Here is a 13,558-nt window from a genome sequence, read left to right as displayed (position 1 = left end):
GAAAGGGGTTCACGCCTTTTCAGATGACCTGTGGAGGAGTGTAGGAGGACTGGATCTGAACTGTGATCTCCTGATAACAACAAGAGGGGAGACTTTATTCCTGTCGGGATATTTACAAAATCGGTAAAACTGCATTTCAGTTCAAAATCCGCATGGCCCAACATCGGTCTGCCATTCGTTCAGCCATAGAAACGGGGGTTAGTGAACAGCCAGTCGCTCACCATTTTTTAGCCTGTCAGCATACTCTGCTGACTTTAAGATATAGGGTCATTGATCATGTACCAGCAGCATTAAGGGGAGGTGACAGGGCAAAAAAACTGTTACAGTTAGAATCTAGATGGATTCATCGTCTAGATTCTCTGCCCCCCCCCTCTGTGGTCTCAATGAATCTTTGGGACTTATTAATTTCTTATAAAGGAAACAATACTTTTATGCCCTTTATTACAAATGTGATTTGATCTTGTCCTTTCCCCAGATTTAGAGTAGGGGTGAGCGGGTTCGGATTTCTGAAATCCGAACCCCCCCGAGCCCCCCCGATCCGAGTCCGATCCGAGTCAGGCTCGACTTTTCCCGCCTGACTCGGATCTGAAATCGAGGCAAAACGTCATCATCCCGCCTTCCGAGTCTCGCGGGTTTTGGATCCTATATAAGGTACCCGCGTCGGCGCCATTTTCTCACTCGGCTGTGGACAGTGAAGAGGGAGGGTGGGAGTTAGGGCTGTGTAGTGTAGTGTAGTGTAGTGTAGTGCTGCTGTTGTCCACTACTTCAAAGTCCATAGGGGCTGGCTGTGTTGTGCTGTGCTGCTGTTGTTAATAGGGGCTGTGTCCACTACTTCAAAGTCCATAGGGGCTGGCTGGACTGTGTTGTGCAGTCAGTTCTCCATAGGGGCTGTGTCCACTCCAAAGTCCTGTGCAGTGTCCCAGTCCTAAAGGAGTGCTGTAGTGTTGTCCAGGGGGTGCTCTGTCCATCAGGGGTGCTCCCCCCAAGTGCTAAAAAAATAATATATTTTCTGTGTTTGTGAATTGTGTGCGCAGTAGCCGCACGTGCATCAACAAAGTAGTGCCAAGCGTGCGCCTGTGTCATAAGTAAAGGGCCGGCTGGCTTGACCGTTAAGGGTGCTGTAACCCCCGAAAGTACACTCCAGTCCAAACCAAAAAAAAAATTATTTTCTGTGTTTGTGAATTGTGTGCGCAGTAGCCGCACGTGCATCAACAAAGTAGTGCCAAGCGTGCGCCTGTGTCATAAGTAAAGGGCCGGCTGGCTTGACCGTTAAGGGTGCTGTAACCCCCGAAAGTACACTCCAGTCCAAACCAAAAAAAAAATTATTTTCTGTGTTTGTGAATTGTGTGCGCAGTAGCCGCACGTGCATCAACAAAGTAGTGCCAAGCGTGCACCTGTGTCATAAGTAAAGGGCCGGCTGGCTTGACCGTTAAGGGTGCTGTAACCCCCGAAAGTACACTCCAGTCCAAACCAAAAAAAAAATTATTTTCTGTGTTTGTGAATTGTGTGCGCAGTAGCCGCACGTGCATCAACAAAGTAGTGCCAAGCGTGCGCCTGTGTCATAAGTAAAGGGCCGGCTGGCTTGACCGTTAAAGGGTGCTGTAACCCCCAAAGTACACTCCAGTCCAAACCAAAAAAAAAATTATTTTCTGTGTTTGTGAATTGTGTGCGCAGTAGCCGCACGTGCATCAACAAAGTAGTGCCAAGCGTGCGCCTGTGTCATAAGTAAAGGGCCGGCTGGCTTGACCGTTAAAGGGTGCTGTAACCCCCGAAAGTACACTCCAGTCCAAACCAAAAAAAAATAATTTTCTGTGTTTGTGAATTGTGTGCGCAGTAGCCGCACGTGCATCAACAAAGTAGTGCCAAGCGTGCACCTGTGTCATAAGTAAAGGGCCGGCTGGCTTGACCGTTAAGGGTGCTGTAACCCCAGAAAGTACACTCCAGTCCAAACCAAAAAAAAAATTATTTTCTGTGTTTGTGAATTGTGTGCGCAGTAGCCGCACGTGCATCAACAAAGTAGTGCCAAGCGTGCGCCTGTGTCATAAGTAAAGGGCCGGCTGGCTTGACCGTTAAAGGGTGCTGTAACCCCCAAAGTACACTCCAGTCCAAACCAAAAAAAAAATTATTTTCTGTGTTTGTGAATTGTGTGCGCAGTAGCCGCACGTGCATCAACAAAGTAGTGCCAAGCGTGCGCCTGTGTCATAAGTAAAGGGCCGGCTGGCTTGACCGTTAAAGGGTGCTGTAACCCCCGAAAGTACACTCCAGTCCAAACCAAAAAAAAATTATTTTCTGTGTTTGTGAATTGTGTGCGCAGTAGCCGCACGTGCATCAACAAAGTAGTGCCAAGCGTGCGCCTGTGTCATAAGTAAAGGGCCGGCAGGCTTGACCGTTAAAGGGTGCTGTAACCCCCGAAAGTACACTCCAGTCCAAACCAAAAAAAAATTATTTTCTGTGTTTGTGAATTGTGTGCGCAGTAGCCGCACGTGCATCAACAAAGTAGTGCCAAGCGTGCGCCTGTGTCATAAGTAAAGGGCCGGCTGGCTTGACCGTTAAAGGGTGCTGTAACCCACAAAGTACACTCCAGTCCAAACCAAAAAAAAAATTATTTTCTGTGTTTAGCCGCACGTATATATCAAATCGATATAACATAAATGGAGGACCAAACTTTCTCCGATAAAAATAAAATAGAGAAAGATCAAGAACCACTTCCTCCTAGTGCTGAAGCTGCTGCCACTAGTCATGACATAGACGATAACATGCCATCAACGTCGTCTGCCAAGGCCGATGCCCAATGTCATAGTAGAGGGCACATACAATCCCAAATGGCAAAGTTCAGGAAAATGACCTTGAAAAAGACATTTAAATCAGCTGAAGAGAAACGTAAACTTGCCAATATGCCATTTACGACACGGAGTGGCAAGGAACGGCTAAGGTCGATCCCTAGTATGTTCATGACTAGTGGTTCAGCTTCACATGACGATGGAAGCCCTCCTCCCACTAAAAAAATCAAAAGAGTTAAGCTGGCAAAAGCACAGCGAAGAACTGTGCTTTCTAAGAAGATATCACAAATCCCCAAGGAGAGTCCAAGTGTGGTGGTGGTTGCGATGCCTGACCTTCCCAGCACTGGACGGGAAGAGGTGGCTCTTTCCACCATTTGCACGCCCCCTGCAAGTGCTGAAAGGAGCACCCACAGTCCACTTGCTGATATGCAAATTGAAGATGTCACTGTTGAAGTACAACAGGATGAGGATACTGGTGTAGCTGGCGCTGAGGAGGAAGTTGGCGAGGAGGATTCTGATGGTGATGTGGTTTGTTTAAATCAGGCTCCGGGGGAGACAGTTGTTGTCCGTGGGATGAAAAAGCCCATCACGGTCATGCCTGGGCAGAAGACCAAACATTCCACCTCTTTGGTCTGGCAATATTTCTATCCAAATCCGGACAACAACTGTCTTGCCATATGTACCATATGTAAAGGTGAAATAAGTAGGGGTAGGGACGTCAACCACCTAGGAACATCCTCCCTTATACGGCACCTGCAGCGCGTTCATAAAAAGTTACTGTCAAGTTCAGAAACTTTGGCTAAGACCGTAAGCAGTCCAGGGACACCTAAATCCCATTGTCCTGTTGTATCCAAGCGCCTGCAAACCACACCGTCAACTCCCTCCTCGTCAATTTCCTCCTTAGTCAGGATCGGAAGTAGTCCTGCAGGCCATGTCACTGGCATGACTGACTCTCCTATCCGGGATTCCTCTGGAGGATCCTGCATTGCTACGCCTACTGCTGCCGCTGCTGCTGTTGCTGCTGCTGGGAGTCGTTCATCATCCCAGAGAGGAAGTAGGAACACCACTACTTTTACTAAACAATTGACCCTCCAACAGTCCTTAGCGAGGAGGATGAAGTACGACAGCAGTCATCCTGAAGCAAAACGTATAACTGAGGCCTTGACTGCTATGTTGGTGTTAGACGTGCGTCCGGTATCCGCCATTAGTGCAGTGGGATTTAGACAATTGATGGAGGTAGTGTGTCCCCGGTTCCAAATCCCGTCTAGATTCCACTTCACTAGGCAGGCGATACCGAGACTGTACAGAAACGTCAGAAAAAGTGTCCTCAGTGTCCTGAAAAATGCCGTTGTACACAATGTCCACTTAACCACGGACATGTGGACAAGTGGAACAGGGCAGACTAAGGACTATATGACTGTGACAGCCCACTGGGTAGATGTATCACCTTACGCAGCAACAGCAGCAGCGTCACCAGTAGCAGCATCTCAGAAACGCCAGCTCGTTACAAGGCAGGCTACGCTGTGTATCACCGGTTTCAGTAAGAGGCACACCGCCGACAACCTCTTAGAGAAACTGAGGGAAATCATCGCCCAGTGGCTTACCCCACTTAGACTCTCCTGGGGATTTGTGATATCTGACAACGCCACCAATATTGTGCGGGCATTACATCTGGGCAAATTCCAGCACGTCCCATGTTTTGCTCACACAATAAACTTGGTGGTGCAGAATTTTCTGAAAAGCGACAGGGGCGTGCAGGAGACGCTTTGGGTGGCCCGAAAAATTTCTGGCCACTTTCGCCATTCAGCGACTGCGTGCCGAAGACTGGAGCGCCAGCAAACACTCTTGAACCTGCCCCGCCATCACCTGAAGCAAGAGGTTGTGACGCGGTGGAACTCAACCCTCTATATGCTTCAGAGGATGGAGGAGCAGCAAAAGGCCATACAAGCCTATACATCCACCTATGACATTGGCAAAGGAGGGGGTATGCACCTGACTCAAGCGCAGTGGAGAATGATTTCCGTGTTGTGCAAGGTTCTCCAGCCCTTCGAACTTGCCACACGTGAAGTCAGTTCAGACACTGCCAGCTTGAGTCAGGTCATTCCCCTCATCAGGCTTTTGCAGAAGCAGCTGGAGAAAGTGAAGGAGGAGCTAAGACGGAGCGATTCCGCTCGGCATGTGGGACTTGTGGATGAAGCCCTTCATTCGCTTTGCCAGGATTCCAGGGTGGTCAATCTGTTGAAATCAGACCACTACGTTTTGGCCACCGTGCTCGATCCTAGGTTTAAAGCCTATTTGGTGTCTCTCTTTCCGGCCGACACAAGCCTGCAGAGGTGCAAAGACCTGCTGGTGAACACACTGTCAGCTAAAGCGGAACGTGACACGTCAACGGCTCCTTCTTCATTTTCTCCCGCAACTGGGGCTGCCAGGAAAAAACTTAGGTATCCTAAGCAACCCGCTGGCGGTGATGCAGGGCAGGCAGGACCAAGTTTGGACATCTGGTCTGGACCGAAGGACCTGGCAACAATTTCTGACATGTCTACTGTCACTGCATATGATACTGTCACCATTGACAGAATGGTGGAGGATTACATCGGTGACAGCATCCAAGTAGGCATGTCAGACAGTCCATACCTGTACTGGCAGGAAAAAGAGGCAATTTGGAGGCCCCTGTACAAACTGGCTCTATTTTACCTGAGTTGCCCCCCCTCCAGTGTGTACTCCGAAAGAGTGTTTAGTGCAGCCGGGAACCTTGTCAGCGAAAGGCGTAGGAGGTTGCTTCCACAGAATGTGGAGAAGATGATGTTCATCAAAATGAATTATCAGCTCTTCCAGGGAGACCAGCCTCCAGAAGGTACAGAGGGACCTGTGGTGGTGGATTCAAGTGGGGACGAGTTAATACTTTGTGAGGATGAGGATGTACACACTGAAGAGGGTGAGGAATCGGTGGATGAGGAGGATGAGGATGACATCTTGCCTCCGTAGAGCCAGTTTGTGCAGGGACACATTAATTGCCAGCTTGTTTTGTGGGGGCCCAAACGAACCAATCATTTCAGCCACAGTTGTGTGGCAAACCCTGGCGCTGAAATGATTGGTTTGTTAAAGTGTGCATGTCCTGTTTATACAACATAAGGGTGGGTGGGAGGGCCCAAGGACAATTCCATCTTGCACTTCTTTTTTTTCTTTGCATTATGTACAGTTTGGGGCCTAGTTTTTCAAACTGCCATCCTGTCTGCCACTGCAGTTTCACTCCTAGATGGGTCACGTGTTTGTGCCGCCCACTCGTGTCGCTTAGCATAGTCATCCAGCTACCTCGGTGCAACCTTTTGGACATAAAAACACTATTGTGAGGTGTGAGGTGTTCAGAATAGACTGGAAATGAGTGGAAATTAAGGTTATTGAGGTTAATAATAGCATAGGAGCAGAAAAACCCACAAATTCTGTGATTTTAGCTGTTTTTATGCTTTTTTTCAAAAAAATACAGATCCAAAACACAAAACCCAGAACCCAAAACACGGAAGGGTGGTTTTGGCAAAACCAATCCAGATCCAAAACACGAAGAAAGATCCAGATCCAAAACCAAAACACGAAAAGTGGCCGGTGCACACCCCTAATTTAGAGCCATTTCTTTGAGTTGGTGGTGTTATTCTGCTTTTTGAACACAAGATGGTGATCTTGGCACATGTCTGAGTACTTTGCTTGTTCACATCAGATTCTGCGAGTCTGTTTAAGTAATCATTTTATTTCATTATTATTAAGAATTTTTCTCTATATCATGCACTTTGAAGGTCATCATTTTAGTTTTATCAACATTGGTTCTTATTGCATTCTCGTATTTTATTATATATTTTTATGTCGATATTTATGCACTGTATATATTATATAACTGCTACAATGCACTTGCACTTTATACCGCTGCTTAGCGTCCTAGCATTGCTACACTTTGATCACATTGTTGTTTGTTTTGGTTACAGTAACCAGAGTCTCGGGGCTGTGTCTGATGACGTCACTTCCGGCGCGATGGAGACGTTGATGTTGTCCTGAGGAAGGGGATATGGTCCCCGAAACATTGACCCATTAAACACCCTGAGAGGGGTTCACTGTTTGACTAAGAAGACTCTGAGTGCCTCCTCTTGCTTTTTATTGACATATATATATATATATATATATATACAGTGTGTGTGTATATATATATAGAGAGAGAGAGAGAGAGAGAGAGAGAGAGTATCCAAAAACTAGCCGCACTCACATCCACGGCATTGGCAAAATTATATATATATATATATATATATATATATATATATATATATTAGTCCAAGTAGAAGAAGGCTCTCAGAAACTTGCAATAAACATATGGGTTTATTGAATGCAAAAACCAACATTTCCAAGACAACTGTGCTCCTTTCTCAGGCTAAACATGTTTAGCTGGAGTAGCTTGAGGTAGGAGAATGTTTGTCTCTGAAACGTTGCTCTTTGCATTTAATGCAGCCATATGTTTATTGCAAGTTCCTTCTTCTGCTTGGACTATAATACTTCTACATTCTGGCACCAGGATAACATTTCTTTATTTTTGGTGACTGACCATTTCTGCATGTGCCACATAGTGCATAAACTATCGAAATATTTATTAAGCAGTCAGAATAAAAACAGACAATGGCATGTGTACTATGGTTGGCTGTCATTAACCACCGCAAGTATACAGGCTTATACAAATGGTAAGCTGTCGAGAAGCCGGCGGACTTAATCCCGGCGAGGGTTAAATGACCGGCGTCTACATCTAGACGCCGGTCATTTTACCGACGCCGGGAGACCGGCACCCAGCATCCCGATCGAAGGGATGCCGGGCGCCACTGCGGACAGCCGTGGGGGGGAGGGGTTAGGTTTAGGGCTCCCGGGGGTGACTTAGGGTTAGGCACTCCCCCGGGAGGTTAGGGTTAGGCTGGGGGGAGGGAGGGTTAGGCACCCCTGGAGGGAGGTTAGGGTTAGGCACCCCCCCGGGGGACATAGGTTGAGGCGGCGGGCAAGGGGGGGGTTAGGTTTAGGCACTTTGAGGGGAGATTAGGGTTAGGCACAGGGGGAGGGGTTAGGGTAAGGCACCCCTAAGGAGGGTTAGGGGGGGAATAGGTTACTCTATACTTAACTGGGGGACGATCGGGATTTCCTCCACTGCCGGCCAGCCGCTGTCGGGATTTGAACCGCCGAGCATGCGTCCGGCGGTTAAATCATACTGATTCCATACGAATACCAATGGAAAGAACACCAGGCTTCTCACACAGGAATCGTAGTTGACGTCAGGCTCCTGCACGAACATTAGCCTCAACCGCAGCACTTGAATGGGTTAATATCCAGCAAAAAATTTAACTATTTCCTCCAATAGATTAGTCATATTTGTATTGTGTGTGGTCTGGTATCACCTTTTTAATAGCAAATTGTACCAATGAGGGGTGCAACTGTGGGTGTTTGAGTCTGCGATGCAACACTCCAAAAACATAAGCAGCTTTTCTCAGTCTAAAATCCATTTGTATCCTCCAATTTATATTTGCTCTGTGTGCAGTCTAGTATCACCCTTTTAATAGTACGCTGCAAAAATATAGGTACTACTGTGGGCCGTATTCAATTTGAGGCGTTAAGTCCAGTTTCGCGGTAATTTACCGCCGATTACGTCATTATCACCTGTTTTAGTTTTAACCCGTATTCAATTTGAAAGACTTTCCATCTAGGCGGAAAGTCAATGCAATGTAATAGGCGGTAAAGTATCGCCTATGAATGGCAGGCGAAAAAAAGTGCATAATTGGGTTTTTGGGGTGCAACATTGCGGGAACCCCCGTGCAGCCTTCAGACAGTCCCCCAAAGGTAATGTGTCAAAAAACTTAAAAAAAACTTAAGGACACCCCAAAAATTGACTTTGAAAAAGGGGGCAAAAAAATAAATGTTGGGGTACAAACTTAAAAGCTAGCGAACTTGACTTGACTTGAACTTCCTGTTTTGTTTAACCTGTAAAAAACGGGGTAAAAATTTACAAAAAATATGACATAAGGTCCCCCCCAAAAGCCAAACCAGCCCCAGGCTTGCCAGCCAGTGGTGGTTTCTAAAAATATGGGGAACAAAATGTGTAGGGTTCCACCGTATTTTAGAAACCAACCCAACGCTGCAGGGACCAGTTCTGGTTTTAAATATAGGTGGAAAAAAAACGTGGGGATCCCCCTATATTTAAGACCAGCACCAGACCCAACCGACTGGGGTCTAATGCCACAGCCCGGAGACCCAATCACCGGGGCTCCAGGTCCAAAGCATTAGCACCCCAAATCGGTCAGCGCTATCCGGTGATCTAAGAGGAGTCGGGACCCCCCAAAGCAGGGTCCCCCCCTACCGAGCAGCACAGGCTTACGCTGAAGCCCGGGGCTCTTCCCCATACCCCTGGTTCAGTGGGTATGGGGGTAATGGGGGGGCCAAATTATGTCAAACTATTGTGTTTTACAGTGGAACTTGCACTTGTGGAACAACAAGTGCCAGCAGACATGCGGCACCTGTAACTTTACTGTAAAATAAATAGTTAAAAAAAGACAAAACACACACACCGTAACAGTATAACTTTATTACACACCCCTACTCATTCACATATACTTACCTATACCAGATGTGTCTGTCCCCTTGTCCAGTAGAATATCCTTAATGAATGGCTCTGAAAAGAAAAATTCATACTCACCTATATCCTGGCGCTGGTCTCCACAGTAATCCACGAACTTGGCAAAACAAATCCCCCTCTATGCCCACTTGGATGGTAGGGAATGACATTAGATACTGGCAGATGATGTCATCGTACATCTAGGGAAGGGGATCTATCTCTTCCCCTCTGCCCACCCTTCCCATATATGCCTCTGCCCACTCAGCCATTATGAGCATCTATTCACTTCCCCTCATCTGTGTGCCTCTGATTGGGGAGCACTACTTGTTTTATTTATACTGGGCCCCACAAATTCTAATGCAAACCTGCCTGCACCCACCATGCTGCATCTTTGTAGGCTGGCAGCACTGGACTTTTCCAGGTGGCTCAGTTGCAGTCCGATCCTGGTATGACCCAGAGACAGAGATGCATTTTCATGTGGGGATCAAGATCAAGTATCCTTGGATGCATCCCATCTGGCCCCGTTGATTTATCTTATTTCAGTTTTAAGAGTTCTGTTAGGACCTTCTCCTCTGTAAATTTTCTTGTATGTACCTCGTTTGTACGAATGTCCTTGCAACTTAACTGTGGCCCCTTCCTCTCTCTTTCTGACTGGCTGGGCCATTTTCTCTTCAGCTTGTGGCTTCGCACATCTGTTACCTTCTTCCGTCTGACAGGATTCAGGATACATCTGTCTGTATTATTCTGAGTCGATTTATATTCCCTAAAAGCCATCTTTACTTCTTTCACAATACTTGCTACTTATTTTGCAACCACACTGGCTTCCTTTCCCTTGTGTTTTACCGAAACCTTTTGATGCAAAGGCCTGTTGCTTTTAGTATTGCACATTTTTATTTCTCACACCTCTCCTGTATGCCTGTCACGTTCCTCCACTCTGCCAAAGCATCACTTACACATTTTCCTAAATTCCAACATCTTTGTTTTGGTATGGTGTTAGATAACACTGGGGAACAGTCAATCTGTTGCCAGGGATTTAAGAGTCGATGTTGATTAAGTTTGTGCTCGTGATCATGAATATACCATGCTTATTTTTCAATTGGCTCTAGTTTTTGAGAAATACATATGTCTTTAATATTTATGCAAAATTATTTTAAACAATGTTAAAAATAGTTAAAAAGATATTTTTTGTCATTCTGATTAAATTTGATTCGTAAAATGTTATAAAAACACACAGGATAATTACATACATAAGTGTTAGGATGCTATGAGAACCATTTTTTATAGGATTTTCTTTTGTATTCTTGTTGCAGGAAGTCCCTCTGCAGACTCCAACATTAATCGGCCATCATGTGACGATCCCACCTTCCCTTGATATCATTCTTCCATTACTTGAATATCCCGGTGGGACTATTCACCTTGTTCTTTGCTTAAATTTCCTAGATTGGACGGGAAGTGATCTAAATGGCTGTATAAAAAATGTACTTTAATACTCCTGTTGGCACCTACTTTCTCGAAACATTTTAGCATGTTGTGGACTAGTTCATGATAGTTGTCTGCCTTGTGATTGCCTAAAAATTTTTGAATGACAGACACATAACTCAGCCATGTTTCATATTCGGTTTCAGTCATAGATGTGGTAAAATTTGGATTCTTCACCAGTTTCCGTATCTGTGGGCCATCAAAAACTCCTGTCTTTAATTTCTCTATACTAAGAGATAGAAATGTTCGACAAATATACGTGAAACAATCGCCTGACTTACCCAATGCTTTTACAAATTGTTTCATTAAACCCAGTTTGATATAGAGAGGCAAAAGCATGATTTTTTTCCTGTCAATTAAGGGCTCATGAATGATACAGTATTGGCTACTCCTACAGTTATAACTTCTCTTGGAGGCCATACGGTTTGCTGCCAGTGCTTTTGTTTTGCACGACTATCCCATAAGCATATGTGACAAGGATACTTATTGGTAATTTTACTAAAGTGAGAGTTTTTAGAAGTGAGTTTGAAAAGTGATGTTGCCCATAGCAACCAATCAGATTCTACTTAACATTTAACTAGCACCTTCTTGAAGATAATAGCTAGAATCTGATTGGTTGATTGATTGATACTAAAAAAATCTAATTTTAGTAAATTTACACCTTAGTATATCCACTTTGCTGCCCAAGAAGAAAGTTTACCATTTTTAAATCGACACAAACAGACCACTGATACTGAGAATAAGCTATTTTTTCTAAGAATAAGTTGATATTTTCATACTGTTCTTTAAGTTTTGTTGAATGACCAATAGGAATTGAAGCAAATTTATTCCCATTGTGCAGTAATACGCATTTTAAGCTCCTTTTAGAACTATCCAAAAACAGCCACCAGTCTTCTGCTCAATATTCTGGTAAGACCATCATCTGGAGAAGTTCCGGAATATTATTGCAATACACAAGATTGTTATCTTGGCTACAGAACGGCAGTATGGCTTGCTCTCTTTCGATACAACATTATAGTAACATCCGTCTCAAGACCGTGCTTTTCTTGAAGTCTGGATGCTAAAAGCTCAGCTCCTTTTTTTGATAAATTCAAATCACAAATTAAATCGTTTAGTTCCTTTTGAGAAAATTTGTTTGGAGTAGAGAAACTTTCTTCAAACTCATTTTCATCTGTGTTGTCACTTGCACTGGATGAAATTAAAATTTCCACATCATCACATTCAACTTCGCACAAAGAACTGGATGATGGTATATCATTTTTACAGCGAAAACTTTTTGTTTCACACATTCAGTGCTAACTCCCAACAAAAGCCAAGGACGTACTGAACAAGTCAAGTCCAGCCGGCGGAAAATTGGTAATGGTGGGACAGAGAGAGGGCCGAACAAAGGAACAGGAGGTGTGCTAACTGCGTCACTCAGTCCTCTCCGTTGCTCCTCTCTGTATGCTGGGAGGAGGCGTGGCTGTAGTCTGAAGATGTCCCAGCAGGCTCAGCTGTGCATTGCCACGCCTCCTCCCAGCGTTGGTGAGGAGATTTGAATGTTTTATGTGTCTCAAACGTGACTACCAGCTACGTTATCACAAATAAAACAAATTCTTCTTATTGTTGAAAGAGAGTAGTTGTTAAAAAAGCACAACTGATGAACTGATGGTGCATACACAGGGAGCGATCAGCCAGCGATACGATATCGCTGGCGGAGCGTCCTGCACCCTCCCTGGTGTGTTGGATGATCGATATCGATCATCCAGCATACCACCAACTCGCCAACGACTATGGCGACCCTCGATCAATGATCACGGGTCCCTATAGTAACTTGTTGGATATCGAGCAGGTTGGCCTGCATGCACAGCCAATGGATTATATCGCTATTGTCCATACGTGCCCGTACATATCACTGGTCTTTGGTGGGTTGGTAGGAATGAAAAAATTAACAATTTGAGCAATAACGTTATTGTTATCGTTCAAATCGTTCATTTTCATCGCTATGCGTGTACGCACCATAAGTTGATTCTGTTAAGTAAAGCAGGCCTAGACTAGTAAGGTACTTCAAATGGAGAAAATATTAGATTTTTATAATTTTTAATTTATTTGAAAACTTGAGCCAATGCAGCTGTAGCCAAGATCTAATGCGAAAATAGGACCCGCGAGTACTCTCAAACCGATCTTTGGGCCTGATTCTGACCCGCTCGCGAGCGCTGAGCGCTCGCAAGCGGGTCGATGGTGCCCTAGTGCGCATGCGCACGACAGAGGGAGCTCCGTCGTGCGCATGCGCGAGACCCGAATAGCGACGGCCAAGCCGTCGTTATGGGTCTCGCACCAAGGAGGGCATGCTGTCGATGTTGATTGACAGCACGCCCCCTTTGGTGGGCATGCCGGGGCGTTGCTGCCCAGACGGAGGCGTTCCCATGGGAACGCCTACCGTCTGGGGCCGGCCCCACTGACATCACTAGTGATGTCAGTGGGAGTGCTTTTGGCTCTGATAGAGCCAAAAGCACTCCTGGGCTTGCGGCAGCAAGACCCTACCGCAGGGTCTCGTCGCAAGCCCGATGGTCGCGATGGTCAAGACCATCGCAACCATCTTTTTGGCCGCTCGCATAAGCTGTGGGTGGTCACCCACAGCTATACGAGCGGCCAGGAGGCCGCTCCAATAAGAGGTAGGAGGGCCCTGATTCAG

Source organism: Taudactylus pleione, unplaced genomic scaffold (assembly GCF_031769625.1).
Source record: "Taudactylus pleione unplaced genomic scaffold, aTauple2 ptg000136l, whole genome shotgun sequence".
NCBI classification, from domain to species: Eukaryota; Metazoa; Chordata; class Amphibia; order Anura; family Myobatrachidae; genus Taudactylus; species Taudactylus pleione.
Note: the sequence above shows the minus strand (reverse complement) of the source record.